The sequence below is a fragment of the Polyodon spathula genome, chromosome 10 (assembly GCF_017654505.1).
Source record: "Polyodon spathula isolate WHYD16114869_AA chromosome 10, ASM1765450v1, whole genome shotgun sequence".
Classification (NCBI taxonomy): domain Eukaryota; kingdom Metazoa; phylum Chordata; class Actinopteri; order Acipenseriformes; family Polyodontidae; genus Polyodon; species Polyodon spathula.
In genome coordinates this window covers 3,839,566-3,862,236 of record NC_054543.1, presented here as the reverse complement: position 1 = coordinate 3,862,236, position 22,671 = coordinate 3,839,566, and the positions used below count along the sequence as shown (strand labels likewise).

Genomic DNA, 22,671 nt, shown 5'->3' with positions numbered 1-22,671 from the left:
TGGAGTTTGTATGCAAATGGCTCAGCCTGCGTTGTGCTTTCACACGATTTGATTGGCTTTTGTAATGCTGAAATGTCCATATTCCCATATTCCCCAATTACCCCCAAAATATGAATGTTTTTTTTACACATGGCACCCCATATATTCGAGATAGTCTAGCTACATTTAAGTGACTATGCCTGTATTTCGAATACAGTATCCAGTAGGTATTCTTAAGCAGTCATTTTTATCTGGGCATTATAATAACAACTAGTTACTCATTAATATGTCATGATAATGAAGCATACATTATTTTTCTTTTTAAAATGTAATTCTTTTTTGTGTGTGTCCTTTTTTTGAAGATAAAACATGTTGACTCTTCAAAACATTCAGCTGAAAATGGTCTCTAAGGATCTTCAGATCAGGACAATAACTGTGGAAAGGTTACTTGAGCCACTGATAATTCAGGTACATGTCATATTGGTTATACTACAGATACTGCAGAATCCACATTAATCACATTGTGTTCTTTGCTTTTTGATGAGATCATGTAAATAACATTCAACTATACAATAGAAAGCCCTTTATTCTTGAAACTGTTCTAGATGGCAGTACTGGGGTCTCAAAACAACACCAATTAAAAAAAATGAAAAGATAAAAAAAAAAAAAATCTGCACCCAAATGGCAGTCTTTTGGGAAGAATGCTGTGCCCTGTGCACTTTCTCATTGTGATCTCTTAGTGGATCACTAGAATGTTGTGCCCTGTGCACTTTCTCATTGTGATCTCTTAGTGGGTCACTAGAATGTTGTGCCCTGTGCACTTTCTCATTGTGATCTCTTAGTGGGTCACTAGAATGTTGTGCCCTGTGCACTTTCTCATTGTGATCTCTTAGTGGATCACTAGAATGTTGTACCCTGTGCACTTTCTCATTGTGATCTCTTAGTGGATCACTAGAATGTTGTGCCCTGTGCACTTTCTCATTGTGATCTCTTAGTGGATCACTAGAATGTTGTGCCCTGTGCACTTTCTCATTGTGATCTCTTAGTGGATCACTAGAATGTTGTGCCCTGTGCACTTTCTCATTGTGATCTCTTAGTGGGTCACTAGAATGTTGTGCCCTGTGCACTTTCTCATTGTGATCTCTTAGTGGGTCACTAGAATGTTGTGCCCTGTGCACTTTCTCATTGTGATCTCTTAGTGGGTCACTAGAATGTTGTGCCCTGTGCACTTTCTCATTGTGATCTCTTAGTGGGTCACTAGAATGTTGTGCCCTGTGCACTTTCTCATTGTGATCTCTTAGTGGGTCACTAGAATGTTGTGCCCTGTGCACTTTCTCATTGTGATCTCTTAGTGGATCACTAGAATGTTGTGCCCTGTGCACTTTCTCATTGTGATCTCTTAGTGGATCACTAGAATGTTGTGCCCTGTGCACTTTCTCATTGTGATCTCTTAGTGGGTCACTAGAATGTTGTGCCCTGTGCACTTTCTCATTGTGATCTCTTAGTGGATCACTAGAATGTTGTGCCCTGTGCACTTTCTCATTGTAAGCTTTTAGTGGGTCACTAGAATGCCTTGCCCTGTGCACTTTCTCATTGTGATCTCTTAGTGGGTCACTAGAATGTTGTGCCCTGTGCACTTTCTCATTATAAGCTCTTAGTGGGTCACTAGAATGTTGTGCCCTGTGCACTTTCTCATTGTAAGCTCTTAGTGGGTCACTAGAATGCTGTGCCCTATGCACTTTCTCATTGTGATCTCTTAGTGGGTCAGTAGTACATACATACATAATAGAACCCTTTATGGTCAGCTATTGCTTCTCCCTCTCACCCATATTCCATTATTATTGTTATGAGTAGAGTAATGGACTGAGTTTCCAAGCTGTTCCCAGGAACCATGACAACGCATTCCTAATGAATGCTTGTTAATTAGTGAATTACATGGGGGCAATAAGTAATTGCGTTTTATGGTTGTTGGAATTACCACAGTTTTGGCCAGCTAAGTTAATAAAATAAAAATGTCAAATTTATTTTTATTACCAAATGAAAGTGTTTTATTTCAAGGGAGTATTTATCATTCTTGGGAGAAATCCCTGTTAAATTCAACTCATTTACACAATGGTAATGATTCCACATGGCCTGCTGAACAGCCATTCAAGTGTTTATCAAATAATTGAATTAAGATGCAGCCGGATCCGATCACTGACTTCTAGCATGTTTTGTATTTCTCACTGGACTGGAATGAGCCAGGAGCTGTGTTAAAAAGGAATATACTGTACCCACAGAGACAACTTTCAGCAACAGCGCAACAATAGTTTAATTTTCACTGCAACTACTTAATTAATGAGGGTAATTAACAGTGCCAGTGGAATTGCTGACAAACAAATTAATATATAGCTTTATAAGTAACACAACATGAAAATGCCACCACCGTGCAGTAACCCTTTCTTGGACTATTATGCGCAATTGCAGAGTGCAAAATTCTGTGCAGGTGTACTATTGAATAAAAATCCCTATAAGCGCATATTTATACATTTTAGTATGAAGTCAGAATTCTTGCCACATGATTGGAATCTTTAATTATTGCATTCTGTTTGCTTCATTGACAAACATGTGGACCACTACAGAGCCCAGTGTTTTATTAGAGTTTCATTGTTCTATGTTTCCTTGCACATCCTGCAGCAGGCTGGCAGGGTCTGAAAGCAACAGGGAACACAAAACGCAGGAACGCTTCTCCTTTCAAAGAGTGTTTGTTCAGAAATAAAAATGCTGCCTTTGTTATGGACGACTACAAATCCAGTATTCCAAGAGCATGTATAAAACTGTTTGATTTCCCATTACGGTGTGAAATTGATGTGCTCTTCTGTTGTTTGTCGTCATTGTTTGGTTCTGAATAGATTTGTTATAACTGACCAAAGGGAGAATAATGTTGCTCTTGTGTTAACAATTCAGACCATACAAGCTGTCTTTCTTGTTTGTGTTTGCATGCCTGATTCAGTGCTGTTCCTCAGTTTAGAACCTGAAACTGCATTCTGTAGGCACAGTCATAGCAGTACCAGGAAATAAAAAAAAAAAAATGTGTTGTGTTTATTACTGTAAGTGTTATAGGAATATTAATAATTCAGGATGGAGTGTCAGTATGTATCACCCTGTCTGTCTGCAGGACAAAAATAAACAATAAAAGAACCTTATTTTGGTGGTTACTCTAATCAAACATGAAGGCAAGTATATTGTTCCACAGCAGAGGGCTGTGGTAAAAGAAGAACATTGTTCATCGTATTGTTAACACAGTGCAATGTGAGTAGGTGGTTAAACATAAGTAAGCCGTTAACAGATTGAATAGCGACACTGTAAACAGAAAACGTTTAGACAAAAGTCACTTTGTAATCACAAAATGGAACGACAGTGTGTGGGTTACTGTATGTGCTTGCAAGTCGGTAATTGAAAGTATAGCACAAAAAAATGGCAGTCTATCTAAAACCTATTAGGGTACAATACCTCTTATGACATGTCATAAATGTTAAAAATGTTTTGTTGTCCCTGTCAAATAAATAAATAAATAAAATGAGCGAGTCATTCACTGTGGAATTTGCTCTTCCACTGCATTATTTTAGTCTGCTCTTTGTATATCAGAGTAGCCTTGTAACCACTTAAAAAAACATTTGGGTCTATTTAACTGATCGAAACAGCTACAGATCTAAATACCACCACTGTTTAGAATAGTAATACAGGGCCCAAGGTTACGGAAATCAAACACCCAACAGTTCATGCAAGTCAGATCTTTTTCATTGTGTTCAGAAACACCAGCCACCATGTTTTACTGGTAATGAGCAGTGGTTCTTATAAGCACCAGTGATGAAAATAAAGCACCAGTGATGCAAAGAAGGGTCTTTGTTTTAAACAGAAATAATAGTATGATTGTCGAAGAAGCCTGGTGCAGTCTTCTCAAGTTCTGTGAGTGTTTCAGGGCAGATTGCAATTTCAGGGCAGGTGCAGTTTTTGAAATGCCTCCTAGACAAAGGAGTTACTGTGTGGTAAACGCCACACTAAGCTGTGGTACAGGTGTCATTCATGCACATCTATGTCAAAATGTTAAACATTGAAAGTAGTTTCAAGTTCATAGAATCATTTTATATGCTTTTACACTTCTTGTTGCAGGTCACCACACTAGTGAATTGCCCAAATTACCCATCTAACAATAAAAAGGGTTGTTCTAAAAGGGGCCGTGTGCTCTTGAAATCGGTGGAAGAAGCCACACCCAGTTTAATTGAGAAGGGTGAAAAGATTGCAAGGGAAACTGCAGAACTAAAGGAGGAGCTGACTGCAGCTGTGGAGGAGGTTCAAAGAGAAAGTAAGTGGTGCAGATGCTTTATTAAAAACACTAGAAGTCAATCAGTATTTATGTGGTTTAACACATAGTCTAAGCATGTGCTTTTATTATGCTGATTAACATTGGCTCGATAGATTAAGATACACAAAGATCTGATTTGCTTGTGTGTACTGTATTTGTGTCAGGATCCCCTTGTAAATGACCTTGGACTGCATGATGCTACTTTAGGTATGGTAGTTCAAGAATAATGCTAATGAGGGTCTATGAAATACCACAGCAAAGTAGGATTCATGTGCAGTCAATTAATGATCTATATATACACAATTCATTTGCACATTGACAAATGGATACAACTGCCTTCAGTGTCCAAATATACCTAAAACAATGCGACTCTGGCTTTCTGTTAACAACCCTAGTTTTGTTAAATGTGAGCTCCTGGGTGTTAGTGTCACAGTACAGACTTGAAAACATTGTGTCCAGATTAAAATGCAATCTGTATTGCAGAGTGTGATGACATTTGCAGGAGTCAGGCTTTCTATTCACAGTTTCTTTAGAAACTCACATTGTGGTGGGTTTCCTATCTGTCGTGGTTTTTCTATATGGACCACTTTAGCCTCTCATATACAGCTGACATTATTATAAAGTCAGACTGTATGTTTTCCAGTGAATTGGTAGTCATTGAAGATAGGTGGTCTTTGCAGTATATTAGCAAGCTGCTTATCCCAGTCAAATCATCTACAGTTCATTCTTCAAACTCTGAATGATTGATTATGTCTGTTTCACATCATTATCCAGTAAATGTCACACAAATAATTACCCAACTTTATCGACAATTGCCAGTATTATAGATGTTTTATGTTGTCCCATTTCATTTTCTTTGGGTTGGAGGTATATAAATGATTTTAATACAATTTTATTGCAGAATATGTGGAGCTGCATACTGGCACGACTTAGATGAGGTTTCCAACATGTGACCTGATTATAACAACCTTAAAAGTGTATTTGTTTCTTTGTCGTCTTCAGTTTCAAAAGCTGGGATATAATTCTTATCACCTCAACTACAGAACTGCAAAATTTCAGACATATGATACATCATTTAAAACTGGGTGACATTGTGTCAGGCTCATTATAAATGTAGGTTTATGAGCATTATGCATAGAGCACTATAAAAAAGGACACCTCATTCTAGTCACCTGCTGTTTTACGCTTAATATTGTGTTTCTGCCTTGATAATGGCTTACCAACAGTTACCCCGCCAAAAAGTGAGGCATTCTGTTTCCAGGGCAAATCCCTCCTCTTATTTTGCAAATAAATTATGTTCATAAGTTTTCAAAGGGGTATCTAAATATTGTGATATTTAGAAAAAAAAGTTATGCAGTAAAGGGTTAATTAAACAACATTGGTGGGGGGGGGGAGTAACGTAAAGCGCTTGAGAACAGGGAGAGAGCAAAAACAACATAAGCCTTCGAGTTGTAAGAGTTTAAACAACTGAAGATGCCCTCAGACTTGGGAGGTGTGTTTTGAGTTGAATGCTGTATATGTGAATTATTGTGACTTTGCTATAGTCCAGTTTAAAAAGAAACCCAGGTTGTGATGGGATGTATATTGCTCTGCATTGAAAGGAAAAAAAAAGGGGAAGCACTCCATTCAAATAAATTCTAGTTTACCGGTAGTTATCAACAACCTTCAAAATAACCTTCAAAAAAACTGAACACACTATCTGAACAGCAAAAGGCCCAAAAGATTACAATTGCAATACCAGGAATTCATTTTACTGTTTGAATGCTGATCATGCCAAGTGAAGGGCATTATATAAAATATGTAACAACTGGAAATGTAATGAAAAAGCAGCCAAAAGCTGTGCAGTGTAAAGAGATTTTTTGACCTTCTTCATTATTCAAGCTCTGTGCTTGTTGTGTGGCTGCACCCCCGCTTATATTCCCAGGGCGGGAGTGATTTGTGAAGATTCTACCTTCATTTTTTATTCATGTCTTAACCCTGTTGTGGCTTGCGGTACCAAAGAGCAGTTTGAACCACACAGTTAATACTTCCAGTAGGGTTATTACTGACAAAAGAGAATTTTACTGTAGGAGTTTTAAATATCACACACATTTCATCAGGACTTAAGCTTGGCAACGGAATGTAAAGCAATTTGTAATTTGTGAAATGCAGATCACTAAATATAGTCTCCTGTTTTTCAGGAGTCAGCTGATTATATGGTGTTGTGTGGGAGCGCAGCTCTCTTTACTAGACATGCACACTTTATTTTTTGCTTGCTAGGGAACAGGTGTATGAACAGATGTATGAACAGGTGTATGTGTAAATAAGTCCAAAGAGAGGCCTTATCACATCATTAATCGTATTTAAAAAAATAAATAAATAAATAAATCAATTAAATAATAATCAGCATAAATCAGGTTTTGTTCATAAAGGCGTCAGATCAGGATACAATTTTAAAATGATGGCTGGAAATAGATATGATTTGAAATAGAATACTACAAAGATGTGCATTTCTCTATTTTATTTCTCTATTCAGTTAAACTTCTTAGATATACAGTACATCCCATGCCTCTTAAGTCAGGTAAATTACAGAGCTTGACTATCTCTTACCTTTAGATTACAGGGCATGAATAGCCATGTAATTACTTTGAAGGCCATATAATAACTGGGAAGTGACCAAATATTCCTGCTATAAAGTAGTAAGAGCCTTGTTATTAGGTGGAAATGACCTTCTGAACAAGAATTTATTATCTGGTGCAATTTACGAGATATGAAACAAATTGAGGAACAGCAAAGTGCACTGGAATGGATCCCAGTGTGGAACAGGTATCGTTCGGAGGTACAGCTAACTATTTCTGAATGAAGCTAAATGATGAACCATGTAACCTTCCAATGGAGTTTCCCATATAGAATCCACCCCAGGGTGTTTATATCCAGCTGGCATTTGTGTGTTCTAAGAGACCAGAATCATGGAGCATAGAATAAAAAATAGAACATGTACAAGACAGAATCATAAATTAGCAGGCTTATTATTTGTTTAAAAAAAAAAAAAAAAACCTGATAGAGGACATTGTTTGCTGTAGGTATGTTATATTTTGGTTAGCTAACACTTTGTAGATGGTTATATGAATTAAGCATACAAATGAAGCATTAGTGATCTACCATTTGCAAAATAGCGGCTTTTGCTTCTGATATAACTGAGAGAGCATGATGCTTTTACTGGATCCCTGTGTGTAGATAAGACCTACTTTCAGATAATTAGCTTTTTATTTCCCATAACAAAGTTGTGGGAATCCAGTAGACCTCTTTATCAGTTGTGTGACACAAAACAACTGCTATCTTAGCAATCAAATCTTATAACACTGTTATGCAAATTAATTGATCATTTAACATTATCCAAAATGAATGTTAGGTTTTCAGTGCCCAAAAAATTTAAACCCAGCAAGTCTTATGATGCTCACGGCTTGAAGTAGATGAATTGCTCGTGCAATCAGCAATTTACTACAAAAGCTGTTCATGATCATTCTTTATGGACATCTTGTGGATATATGAAGCAACACATCTTCAGAAAATAAGAATTAGATTATAACATAATGCCATCAGACATTGTCTGAGGCCAATGATACAGGGAATAGTGACCCAGCATTGAAACATTTTGTAGATACTTATATCAGTCATTTGAGTAACAGGATCCATCAGGCTGTGAAATGTTACAGTAACCTTTAAATCACAGGGCATGACATCAAAAAGGTGCCAACCAGATAACAATTGCATATTATCCCCGTGTATATGAATCATATTTTCATTATCTACTGTGCTAATTAAACTTGAGTATCTGGATCTGTGCACCCTCCCTAGGTAGCAGTAGTCATTCACATTTGATATAGTGTAGCCCTTACATTTTGTATGCAACTGATGGTTTAGACCTATAGTTAGTTTCACTGCGTATAAACTGAATAAGTATTTGGAGTAAGTGATGAAACGTTCCACTGCTACACATTCTCCTGTTGATAGTTTTTAAAAAAAAATTTCACCATCAGCCTAGATGGACCTGGTTTATAAAAGTGGGTCATGATATAAATCGAGTTTCACGTTTGCCTGCACATTACGAGTGCGAGGAAAAAAAGAAAGAAACTAACAGTGAATTAAAGAGCTGTGTTTTAATACTGTATATGTAGTTCATTACATTTAAACAGCTGCATATAGTTTACTACAGGACAAATACACTTTGTATCATTAACTGGAATGTAACAGTTTGTGTCGATCTAAAAAAGGCATGAATTTTCTACAGATGAGAGCCTTCAATTAGACGTTGCATTTGGTGTTTTTTTTTTTGGTGTGTGTGTGTGTGCATTTGTATAAGACAGACTGTGTTAAAATTTGGTGACGTTGGTGTTTTTCAACTCAACTGTATCCCATTAAGACCGCCCACACAGCATTTGTTGACAGGGTGCACAAAATGTCAGTTTATCAGCCAAGATGATTATTGGTTGTTAGTTGCATTGGAAATTAATTATATCCTGTGGTTACTTAGTAAAGCCTGGCAGTGCAACATTTGACAGGCTGCACAAAACGATAAGTGTGTTTGAGAGATGATGTTAAGAGAAGTAATTTCTCAAAGAACCTGTGGTTTAAAAAATTGTGAAGCAGCAAGTGTGTTTTAGGAAACACTTGCGCACAGAAAGTAAAAAAAAAATAAAATCTCACTTATAATTAAAAACGCCATAATTCACTCACTGATAACACTAACCCGACCTGACCTGACCCGAGCCTGAACCATAATATATAAACTACACCTGACTGGACGCGAACCCAACACTTATTGTCAGGCCCCGTTGGGCTCGGGTTGGGTAGCAAGGCTCTAGTTCCCAGCGTCTTGCAATTAAAACCACTGTTGTTTGAAGTTATACATCATCAACAGCATCTCCTCATATTTCTACAAATCCTGCAACTTCTGAAAACCACCATAATCATAATACTTATGTATGTTTCTTATTGGTTATCCAACTCATTTATAATTTACAGGACATTGGAAAGGGCTGCATGGATGAGTGACCTCCAGGGTTTAGAAGGAGAGGAGCGCTTGTGACTTAGGAAAGAGGTTTGGGTCTCCTCTTGGCTTGATGAGAGGATAGACGCCCTAGCTTGTTTTAGGGTTACAAAGCAGTAGTCAACTGACTAAAATTATACATTAAAATATTAGCCATCTTGACCAACAAAAAAAAAAAAAAACCTTGCACATTTTTGGTTGTATTAAACCTCTGCAAGAAAAAAAGTAACAAGCAATGACACACTAGAACACTTGCATGGGGCTCACACTTTGTAGGGCAATGGTATTTAAAAGTAAAATCTCCATGGATATAGACATTCTTATTGGATTACATTTCCATTTTATAAATGATATGTCAAGTCAAGCTGCCCTATTAAAATGGTGACATGAAACGGTCAAGTCCTGGCTGTTTTAGGGATGCATTTTTTGGATTTACAATAAGCTTGGAATTATAAATGAACTGATATTTAATTTCTAGTTTTTATGTGGGCTTTTACATTCTATACTGAAGGTTCACTGTGTTTCATACAATGTTATCATGTATATTAAAACAAAACAATGGTTCTTTTTTAAATATATAAACCTATTTTTTTATTCTTTGCTGCCTAGTTAAACAGTGCTCTCATGCATTTTCACATGAAGGAATTTTGTTTTTCTTGAAGGCTGTAGATCAAAGCCTAAGCAATTTTGAAGAAAAAAATGTCTTGATTCCTAAATGATTTGGACAAGTCCTTTATTATTTTGTTTCATTATTCCCTGGACTTATGTTACATGATTTGTACTACCAAATATATTTTTGTTATTAAAAATATATACTTTGAAGCAAATTGACATAATTTATAAAGTGCAAATCGATCAATTACGGAGATAAACTCTATTTGTAATATAATATATATATATCCTATCTATATATATTATCTATATATTATATATTATATATCTATATATATAGGGATAGCTTTTCTGTTGCATTGCACTTGAAAGTCACATTGGTGCTCATGGATAACATAGATGAGGTTTCGTGTAGAATAGGAATAGTGTGTTTGAACAGGAAAAGCTGGTGAAAAGCATCAAAAAAATATGCCCAGGGCCAAAAAAAATGTTATGAAATATGATAATATAGTAATGTAATCAACATGCCATCAAAATCACGTTGTCGGCCCTGGATAGTGATGGAAGGCTACATGTTAGACAATACAAAGCAACTCAATAAACTAAATACGATTCAGCTAGCACAATCCCCTGTGCTGAATATAAGGACTCCCCTGCAAACTGCTGGTTGCATTGCAAGTAAAAGCTATACTTTAGTCATTCTGTATTAGCGCACGCTGTGCGGTAGGCCACTTGCCCCTTCACCAAATAGTATCAACCCTGCTTTATAAATACACATTTTTTTTAGTCAGGAGTTTTTAAAGAGTCATTTTTCTTTCATCTTGAACTGTCAGGTGCTACATTGCTTTACTGATGTGTTTTGTCTTCATTCTCACTCATGTAGACTCTAACCTGAGAGGTACAGATGCATTCAGACATTAAGGCTGGCCCATGACTGCCTCCTGCTGGAAACAGTCAAAACAAATAAAAAAGTAAATTCATAATGTAGCCATAAGTAGGTAAACAAAGCCAAAATGCAATACTTCATGAAAATGAGTCAGATTATTAAATAGCATAATGCTGTAACTGACATGCCATGTGTAGCACTGTGTAACGTGCAGCTGCACAAGCGCCCACCCATGGAGATTTGTCATCTCACTTACATGGACATCCTGGAACCAAAATCACTGCACTCAATCACACAGAGATTTGCATTGCACTACAATATCAACATTCACACGTATACTCCAGATAGCATTTCAACAGGGCCTGCGATGAAGGTAGTGACAGTGTTCTGTCTGGTAAGGGTTTGTAACTAATTGCAGGAAAAAATTAACAAATGACAGTGAAGGATTCTGATTTTACATCATATCATGTGTATAGATATCATAAAATAGGACACATTTCTAATAGTAGTTGTGTACAATCCATATTTTTTTTTTTTAATTTATAATAATTGAATATGTTGTGCCTCTTTTTCTAACATATATCATATTGTACAGTTAGTGCAGAACCGCCCAAACAGCATAAGATAACATCCTGAGAGGCACCCTACACATAATATATTACCTTATATACTACTAGAGCTACTGGATTCATTTAGTTCTGTCTGTCGAGTTGAGTTGGGTGACAAGTTTAAAGCACTTCAGCCAGGTATTGTGTTTGGTTAAAAGCCCCAAAAAGTAGTAAACCTCTGAAACATCACATCTTAAAGGCAACTGTACAGCTCTTCCGAGTGACAGTCAATAATAATTGATTGCATAATCTCATAACAGTTTTATTTTCCCACAGTATCCCACAGTGCGTTATTAACTTTTCAAAACTCAATGAAATTGGCTTTTTATTCCACGCTTACAGTTCTCCTAGGGTGCAGCCGACTTGAAAGGGTGACGGAAATTCCATCAGAAGAAGGATAATCACAAGAAGTTTTGCATTCCTACTTGTAAGGCAATTTTATGAGCAATTTCAGTACCAGCAAATTGTCTGTAATTATTGCCTAATATAAGCTGACCTTTAGTGAAAAAAAAAAAAAAAATGCTTGTCAAGTACAGCAGATATCCTAAGGTCATTAAAGTGAATACACTTCAGTAGTGGAGGAATTGCTCACCTGCATGTTAATGAACAGATGGGATAATAACAGCTTGCTAATGGAGCTGTATTCATTTTTGAGAGAGGTGCCGAATTGATGGTCCATAATAGCCGAGACAGTAGAAATGGCTGTAAAGTAGGTAGAATAAAAGAAGACTAAACTTGAGCAGCATGACGGGCTGGTTTAGGCACGTTAAGGTACCAGTTTTAAAAGAGGAAGGACCACTTAAAGAATGTCAGAATGTCAGGAATTGTTTTCTCAGTTTCCAGAGAATACAGCATTTCTGTTCTTGTTAGTCGTTCTAATTTTGTTACATTGCCAGTTGATTTACTCACTGGGAGTGCATAGTTTTTATGTCCCATGAATAATGTCCCGTGTTTTTACTCTCTGTGATGGTCTAGGTGCTTTGCATTGAGCATTTTAAGAATTCTGAAACCATTTAAAAAGTCCCAAGCTTAAATCCAGCATTAATGTTGAATCGCTTTTGAGCTGTTGAACACTTTCCAGCAATCTTTAAAATATGTCTATATACGTAAAATAATAAAGTCTGAATTCATAACCATAGAAAACAAAAAATCGGCACTATAACCGTACACTCTTCAGAGATACACAAATTATTTTTGTGATCAAGTTACAGGAGCACCAGTGCCATGAAATCATATCCATTTTCTAGAAATGACGAACAACCCGGTTGGGACATTTAATTCCTGTTAAACCTATGCAGACCCTGTGTTTATTTAAGATCTTGGTATCCTTTACCAAAAGGCAGTATTTCTTTTAGATTGTACTGTTTTTTTCACTGGGTTCTTTGATTAACTTGGTTTGTACTTTGTCCTTTCAAGGTATTTCCCTGACTCGGACAGCGAGAGAGTTTACAGAGGATCCCTGTCACCTGTCCAAACGAACAGCAGTTACCAGACTCCTCATTCTTGCAGATATAATAGATGTGATTTTTCTCTTGCACTATCTAACCACTGTAGTATAGCTGCATATCAGATAAAACATTTTTAAGTTATGGATGCATAACTGTTTACAAATATATATGTATTCCTATTTTTTCTTTACATTCTTGATTGTGTTTGTTTTTCTTGCTAGTTATTAGTGTTTTTTAGAAAGAAAACTCAATTACATCCAATTTCCTTGAATAACACGTCTCCTGAAAAATTCCAGTCATTAATACTAAAAATGCTTTTCTTAAAGCTTTAGTCATGTAATCCATAAAAGAAAGAAAAAAACCCTTTGAATACCATTTTTCCAGTTAGCAGCGTTTTCTATTCTTTAAATGTCCAGCTCTATTCCATTGAGGCTTCCAGTGTATCTCTTTTAGCTTCAGTCGTCATTGATTGTTCAATAAATGACACTTCCATCATCAAGAGGTCCTGGTATTAAACAAGTGAGGATGACTATAGAATAGTTGAGACTCGGCCGAGAGCCGCTTTCAAAGCAATTCTTTGAGAAACTTTGCTCTTGCTAGTGATTCAGCTAGTGCCCTCACTGGAGTCGGGGGATCTCTTGCTATCACGGGCTGAATTCATTTGTTTACATATCCCCTAACTGTATTCTGATTATTAGAATATCAATATACTGTATGTATTTTTATACAAACCGTGCCCACCTCAAGGGCACCCTGCTGGCAGAGGTAATTAGTATGCATGGCCAGAGGTTGTTAACTTGACAACTGCTAAGAATTATTAGCATTTAACCAATCTGATATATTCCTACGAATTCCATAAGAATCTTGACTTGCATGGAAACTGAACGTAATGATGGGACAAACATTTTCTTTAATAGCAAGCTTATATGTTTTGTGCATTCATTTCTGGCAAGATCCCCAAATTCCTACGACTCAGTTATGCACCCAACAACTCTTAACAGGGGGTCTTCCCCCACCCCCCCCACCCCCCACCCCCCACCCCCCACAAACGAATACATTACGTGACTTCAAAGACTGAAAAAACTTTCTCTTTGAAGTTGAAAGTGCGTCAGAAACGTCGTAGTATTAAACGGATTATCTGTCAACCATTATTAAGTCGTTGCTATATATATCTGAACTGACTATAAGCAGAGACATATCTAATCCTAATAATTATATGTTAACTGTTGAATTTTTTATTTGTCCTATAAAGTATTATTATTATTAATAATATGTTTTTCAAAATAGCAGTTGGTTAGTACAGCACTTTATTATCACAAGTTTCACTTCAGTTGTATTTGGTGTATAATTGTTACCCAGCACTAGTCATGTTTTTGAATTCTAATATGCTTTTGCCACAGCCCATAATTTGGGAGCAACTAGCTTGAAAATTGGCAACCTTAATCTTTTTTCTCTGGCTTAATAAAATGTAGAAAAACTTAGTAAAGCCCATAACCAGTACCTTCCATGCATGAAAACACTGTGTAGCTCAGTACATGACATTTCAGATTGTATGTACATTGTGCATAGTAGCACATTTCCAATATATTTTAAATCACAGGTAACCATGACATATCACTCTATATTGTGTGTGGTACATTAATTCTGTTTTATTTTTTTCTAAATCATTGCCAAATGTATTTCCCTGTCATGACTAAATATTGTTTTGCATATAACTGTAGGTGCAGAAAACATTTGACTTCTTGAGAACCACTTCCAAGAAAGCAGAACTAAAAAAAGCTAATCAGAAATTTGGAAAGGAGCTGGAGGTGCTTGACAAACTGGCCTGTAAATGACAACAGGTAAGATATAGACTAAAGTACAGTAATCCATCGCCCGTCACATATCCGGCCTAGTCGTTTATCTGCCATGATCAACCTCTTCACAAACTTATTGAACAGCTAAGATTAGTTCAGATATTGTAGATCCTACCAGAGTTTTCCTACAGTGTGTTGTATGTGCTCCGTGTGCATATATGTGCGTATATATGTACAATGAATGCTTGTAAAATGTAAAACAAATTTCAGAAATGTTCTCTTTGTAGTAAGTTTTATTTATTTAAAGATGATATACAACTGGAGCTATATGTTGGGTTTTATTATCAAAACTGTTGAGGAGCTATTAAGACAAGGACGTGGACTTTGGCTGAGTCTGTGAACTCAGCGACATTGAGTTTGATTTAGTTGGGTGAATGTAAAATAATATAATATCAACATTTGCATAGAAAAGCCTGGTGCCTGAAGCTGAACTATTCCTTATATCCTGTAAGAAGATGCAGTGGTCTCCAGACTACGTGCAGACTGTTAGGATGCTCTATTTCAAGGCTAAAAGTACATTGGATTTCACTTCATTTGAGATACCCATAAGCACCCAGAAACAATACCTGACAAATGAATGCTTATATGCAGTGTTTGTTAGGCATTATTGTAAAAGATTGGGTATACAATATGCTTAATACTGTTTGCTTTTGATGAAAATACCAAATCACAGTATCTGTTTATTTAAAATATATCATATGCCTTAAAAAAAATAAAAATAAAATAACCAAAATAAACATAGGACACTGAACTGAATATTTGCCTCTGCCACTAGATGTCAGGGTCGTCCAAATAAAAATAGAGCTGAAAGCCTTTAAAGGTCATTTCAATGAGTGGTGTGAGCTGAAAGAGGTGCTTACATGATGTAAAGTGTATGGCTAAAGTCATAGTGAAATAAGATGTACAGGTGCAAAGTACAGCAGTAATCTGATAAGGGAATATAAAAATAAAATAATGAACCAAGATGCAACATGTAAAATGTGGAACCATAGTACAATGCATTGGGTCTTTCAGTGAGCATTTTCCCACAGAGAGGTTGAGACCTACTAAAGCCAAGTCAAAGCTTTCACAAACTTTAAATGCAAAATAAGAACAGACTCTCCTCTGTTACTAGTATAGAGATGTACTGTATCTACTGAAAATATATATTCTCAGACAGGGTGCCTAGGGCTCACGTTTCTCCTAATAATCACATCTTTTACTGAAGCGCCCTTTTCCAGAGGTCGTGTTGTCTCTGCCCATAGAAGAGTATGCTAACCACGGAACTGATGTGTGTGCATGACATGCTGTCAATCATGAATTTGTCCAGCTACAGCAGACTCTTGCTCATCAGAACCTGTTGGGACCAGACCCTGTTCAAATTACTGATTTGTTTGGAGTGCTGTTCATAAGTTGTACATACTAAAATGTCTGGTCTAGTCTTTGTTTTATTACTTGAATACTTATAGCTCATTAAAAATCAGAGATAACCGTTTACATACTAAATACAGACACGGTTGTAAATGTTTTGCACACACTGAATTACGATGTGGAAATTTGGTTTGCACAGCTGCTGTCAGTATGCATTTTATTATGATAGCAGCGCAGTTCTAACTACTGTAGGGCAGTTTGGACTAGTGTGCGAGAGTATAGATCTTCCATGGATATTTCTATAGATACCACTGCCTTGTGAAAAATGGCGTCACAATTGTCAGTTATTTTCTAAAAATCAGCAAAAAAAAGGTTATATAGATTCTACAATTGATCTGATCTGGTTTTGAGAAGTTAATACCCAAAGTGCACACTCTGCTTTAGAAGAGATATGGGGCGTATTTTTAAAACCTGAAATCCTATATGCTGGCACACAGGTTTTAAAACTAGCTTCTGGTAGCATTTTTTTTGCTTTGTGGTCTTCATCTATAAGTATGGGATTTCCAAAGTGCCATATTGGGTTGAGTTAGATTCTCCTTCTCAGCAGTATCTGTTGAGAGTGGATATGTATGGGATGTGCCTGAGTTAGCTTTCAAAGCTGCTGCCATTTACTCTGTGCTCCAGTGAGCTAATCCAACCAACTAATTATTCTTTAAGTGGGCAAGAAAATCCCTAGTAAGTTGCTGTCTAGTACATAAAAAAGTATTTGCAAATACCTACTGTAGCAAATAACAAGAAGCCGTGATTCAGTAACTTGGTTTATAAACTGCAGTTAACACAATGTTAGTGTCTAAGTTGGTGTCGTCTTTACTTAATATTCCAGTTTACAACAAAATTACAATTACTGTGATGTTTATTATTCACTTACCCTGGGTCAGCTGTGAAATGAACCTAAGCAGATACTTCTGGATACATTTGGAGTTTTTCAATTTGACAGGAATATAACTCTTCATTCAGTAAAGGCTCCAGAATCCTGCCTACATTTTGATGAGTTGGGACTGTGTGAACCCTTAAACAAAGTTTTAACTCATGAATGATTTAAGTATGTGATTTAAGAGTTTTATAAAGCCAGGGAAGCCAAACAGTCTTGGCCAGTTCAATGACTATTAAAAGGTCAGTATTCTTTAAACAACCCCAGTGTTAATGCTTTGTGAAAAGGCTCTTTTTTAAATATTTTAGGTGACCATCACATTTTTTGCATAAGTTACAAATGTATTGGTGACACTTAAAATGGTGGTTTGTTTTTCATCACAGCAAATACTTTGATTTTAGACACAGACTGTAACAATGGTAGATAATATATTAAACATTGGATTCATGTACATTTATGTTTTCCTTGTATTAAAATTTCTGTCTATTTCTAAGCATTCTAATAATATATACACATTAAAATACGCAGTCAGTTCTTAGTTTTTTCAGGGTTATATATGCGTTTGTTTGTGAATATGCAGTTTTCAGCCATGAACAGAAAGTGGATTACTCCTCAACATCGACTCAAAATAACAAAGAAAATAATTCGGTCACTTGTTATTTTTGAGGCTGCCTATTAACTATAATAAACATGTTAATATACATTATTTCTTTTTCTGTTAATTCTTAGTTAATATATAATAGGTCAGCTAAAACTGCAAACATCAGAGTCCAGTCGATCATACATTTGAAATCGGTTGAAATTGTTACTGTAGTAATGTTTAGTAAATGAAATCAGGTTCTTATTAGCAGCCGTCTTAACCACAATGCAGACGAGAGGGGGCTCATCTGCATTCGTGGTTATAGAGCTTTTCACCTCATCTCCACGACAGGGGACGTAATCTGTAAAGGCAGTGCATCACACAACACTGTCCTTTACATTAGTTTATAAAGATCTTAATGCAAAACCATTACCTCAAAAGGAAAAATGTTTGTTAAAGTTAATAAACAAAAAAAAGTGATCCTTAAAATAAAACGCGACCAATATTTATATAAAAATTCTCTGCCATGTACATCCATCCATTATATAGGTCTTAGATATTCAGTTCTAAAAGATGCATATGTTATGCCAAACGTGCATTTTCAGCCCAGTGCTGATATGCTTTTGGTACAGGAGTTTATTGTATCTGGATGGTAAAACTTCAGTTCTTGCTATGGGTACGATTGACTGGGTATCGCAGTGGTGCTGCTGAAAAGCAGTAATAACACTGTTGAGTGTTTCCAAGCACAAAAAGAAGGATTTGGAAACCCCAAATATTATTGGTGGGAGGGTATTTTCCAGCATGCTAAAGCAATAATTGTAATAAAATACATTCTTCACCAATAATATACATACAAAAAATTTACAATTTAAATAAATCATCCTGCATAAAACTTATGGAGGAGGACAAATGCTGGAACTACAGGAGTCTAATCCAGTACATTTTACATCATAAACAAGATCATTGCCAGTTCTACAGAAAGAACAGCTGTGCTAACTCAGGTCAGCAGATAATATCTCATTCAGGTTCTTCAGCAATTGTGAAAAACTCATCTTCCAGATCTTGAGCAAAATAATTTAAATGTCTGTGGTTTCAACCTTGGCTTTGCTCCCTGTTATCAAGACACAGTTGTTTGTGTTGCTATGGTTTCAGTGTTCTATTCCTCTGTTTCGATTTGACGTATAGTAAATGCTCATTCAAGTGCGCCTGTATCAAGAATAGTCTCTAGTTTTTTTGCCTTGTAGTAACAGCCAATATAAAACCACTACTGGGCTTGCTTTCTTCAGAAATAACCATCATTAATCCCTTGACACATCCTGATAAACCACTGGCACCACAGTCCACCAGCTTACACCACAAAACAGAACTACTCCACGTACGCTATAAACAAGCAAATTTTCTGACTGACAGCGTCATGCATATTTATGTTAAGGGTTTACTATAGAAACAGCCTACTGTATATAGAGCTAATGTTGTATCCTGCATCATATTAGGTAGATTGGACAGTCTCATAATAAGTAGTTGGAAGGAGATTTCCTTTGCTAACTCAACATATCCATGAGCACCTAGGGAGGACTTCTAGTCAGTAACCTCTATTATATGAGAATTAAACATGTCTAGCACTTTGTAATGTTGCCTTAGCAGTCACCTAGAAAACTTGTTAGCATAGAGTATTAAATGCCTTGTGATGAATATGATGATTCAAAATGTATCTTTTTGAATGCCTATGTAGTTTTTAAGATCTTGTAAGGTAACACACTTAATGTATATACAGCTATCAACATTTTTCAGTAAATCTTATCAGAGATGTATTACCATCACGTTGTAGATATCACATGATCTTATATAAAAGAGGCACATATTATTTTTAACGTGTATTTGAATTTTAATGTCACATTTTTTAATAGCATTTATAAACAATGAAATTGTTGAACATGATGTACTGCAATTTTCACTGAAGAAACATGAGTTGCTTCTAGTAGCAATACATTTTTGTTTTTGTGTATGAAAAAAAAAACTGCACACATTTTTGCCATGAAATCAAATTCCACTAATAATACATACTTTGTATATTGCATCAGGTTGCCAACATTTCTGCAGCAAAATAAGTTTTATGGGTGTGATTCGCCAAGTATTTTGGTCTCAAATATTTATGGCTTTACAGTATATTTCTCAATAAAAAAAAAGTCTGAAACATTTTAAATGTTTGCCTTTTATTTTCATTCTAACTTACTTTCTTTCAAACTCAAACAAGCTAGACGAATTGGCTCGCATTTGAGTACCAGTCACTGCTTTTCTTATGACTGACGTGCTTTCAATACCGACTTCATCCTTCATGCGACTTTAAGACAGGTAGCATTGCGATGTCTGCAGTGAGCGTTGGATAAATATTCTTCTCTAGTAGCTTCAAATAGATCACCATAAAACAATCTAATTCACTGTGACAGTGCCAAAATAAAAGGTTTAAACAAAAGAACAACGCATTTATAGGCTGGGCATTAGCTTTCACTACCACGTTGCATAATAATACAAAACTTACAGTGCAAACACTCCACACTCCACACTCCACACTCCAAATTCCACACTCCACACTCCACACTCCACACTCCACACTCCACACTCCACACTCCACACTCCACACTCCACACTCCACACTCCCAACAAGCGCCTCCAACAAACAAAGGATTTTGCTTCTTTTTTATACACGTGACCACTCCCGTTAGCACTCAATTATCTGTGATTGCCAGCAGGGACAAATTTAACCCCATTCCTGCAAACCTTACACCCTCGCACCCTAATTACACCAGCGGGGCTTCTGTCCTGCCACATTCACCTTTACCAGAATGTGTGCGTTTCTCATATAGGAGAATCTGAGACCATTTGAGAAATTATAGCAGCATGTATTAGGTGCTATTTACTCAAGAATTTACTTGAAGCCAGAGTAATATTACTACATTTTCTATTACCAAAAAATAAAAATAAAAATCATAATATGACCAATATGATATTTTCTTGTGTTAGAGTAAAGTAAATGATTATGAGATGGAAGTTGGGGTGCTAACTGTATGGCCTTACCCTTTTTATCATTGGGTGCAGTGAAGCTCTTTCTGTAAAGCTACTTTCAGTTTCAGCACACATGAAACCGAATTCCCCTGATTGACGACTTTTGATTGTCCAGATAGCCTCAAATGATTTATTTTGACATCTTGGAAATAAACTATGAATTGTAACATGTAATGTGGTGACTCTGCCAATAAACCGCTGACTGCTTTACTGTGAACCATTAATCCAGTTTTGTATAGGTGCAGATGTGACAGTATTTGATATGGCTATGTGAGGGCACTTAAACATAATCTAGAAATGTCTCTAGAAATATCCTAAATACCACTTGGGTAAGCCTCGCCTTTTATAAAATCTACTGTCCCTCTCACATGATTCTCATTCAGTTTTGCCGTCTTCCAACACCAGCCTTCTGCTTTGTGGGAGGATCTAAAAATTCCACTACCAGTGCATGTTCCTTTGTAATATGGATTCCTTTCTGGGGAATGCAGGTTATCCCTGAGCAGTCCTTGCAGATCTAAAAAACCCTTTCCCTTGAAATCTCTGACAGTCAGTCCTAGCTCTTTCTTGTTGTTTATGGCTATTCACATTGGGAGTTGCCCAATTTTAGAGCTAGATCCAAGGGCCATGAACCAAAGCAGACAGCACATTGCCACACACCCCTTCTCTGTATAATTCAGGTTGGGTCAACTAAATAAATAACTTACTGGATGTTTTTAGGTTATGCAGATTAAATAAATAGAATTGTATATGTCTATCTGTAGCTGGTAATGTTTAATGCTTATCCCCTTGTGGCAGAGCAAAGCTCTGCCCTTTTTAAATTGGCAGGGATGGGGTTAATTTCCCCTACCTGCCTGGGTTTATTATGTTCAGGTGGCTGGGGTTGATTAGTTGATTAGGTTAATTAACGATCAATCAGCGCCCAGCCACCTGACATTAAAGGAGGCCTCTGCTTCTCATTTGGGAGGAGGGAGTGAAGCAAGCAGGTTGGTAGTTTTTGGTTGTTTATATTTTTGATTGTTCGTATTTTTGAAATTTTGAATCCAGTGAAGGCATTGCCCAGCCTGGAAACCTTAATTATGCAAGTTTTGTTTTTTTGTATTGCTTTATTTGTGTTTAAATCCCTTTATTTTGCCCTTGTGCATGTTTATTTTTGTGTTTATTTATAATAAAATTGTTACTTTTTTTGAACTTCAGACTGTCTCTGGACCTCTATCCACTCACCAGCCTGCCACACCCCTGTTGGACAGTGCTCTTTTGGACAGTCACAAAGTCTTTTGGCCAACTAGATATAGAGACAGTGAATATAGCATACATTAGATGCTGGATATATGTGTTCCTTCTTTCAGAAGTTGTCTGACATTATACACCGTCAGCTCTTCTGGACACAAGGTGAAATTATATGACCTTCTGTATGTCTGTCATAAATCAGACTTACTGGATTACAAAAAAACAATATCTGTGCCACAGAAAGGCAAGTGCATCAAGGGGCCAAGGCAAAACTGTATTTGTTGTAGCTCATTGGGCCATGTTGGACTTCAGTTTAGTTCAAGCCATCCTATTCTGTTCTGAGGGTCAGATTGGTAACTTTTTATGATCACTGATTATTGATGGATGCTAGAATTAAAGTAACTCTGAGTGTGATCACGGTAACGAAACCACAGTGTTTTATAGAAAAAAAACTTTGTTTTACATAGCAATTTGTATTAAATCAAATGTGGTAAAATGCTCACTGTACAAACTTTTCCTTTTGAACATTCATTTGTGTTATACCGGCATGTCAGATGACAATTATTCGTCATTTGCCAAATTTAGAAGTGGGAATGTTATCCAGATTTAACAGCTTGACAAACAACTCCATCACAAGAGACCATATCCTGGTAATCTGCATGAATTCAGAGTTTTTCTCCTGGACATCAGACAAAGCATGAACCGAGGTGTGATACTGACCTCTACTGATGCCCAAGCCAAGTAATATAAAGTTCAA

At 36.4% G+C, this 22,671-nt stretch overlaps 1 pseudogene; it reads left to right on the top strand.

The window, feature by feature from the left end:
- The first annotated feature begins 348 nt into the window (after positions 1 to 348).
- The window catches only part of LOC121321629, a 199,183-nt pseudogene continuing 176,860 nt past the window's right edge, over positions 349 to 22,671 (top strand).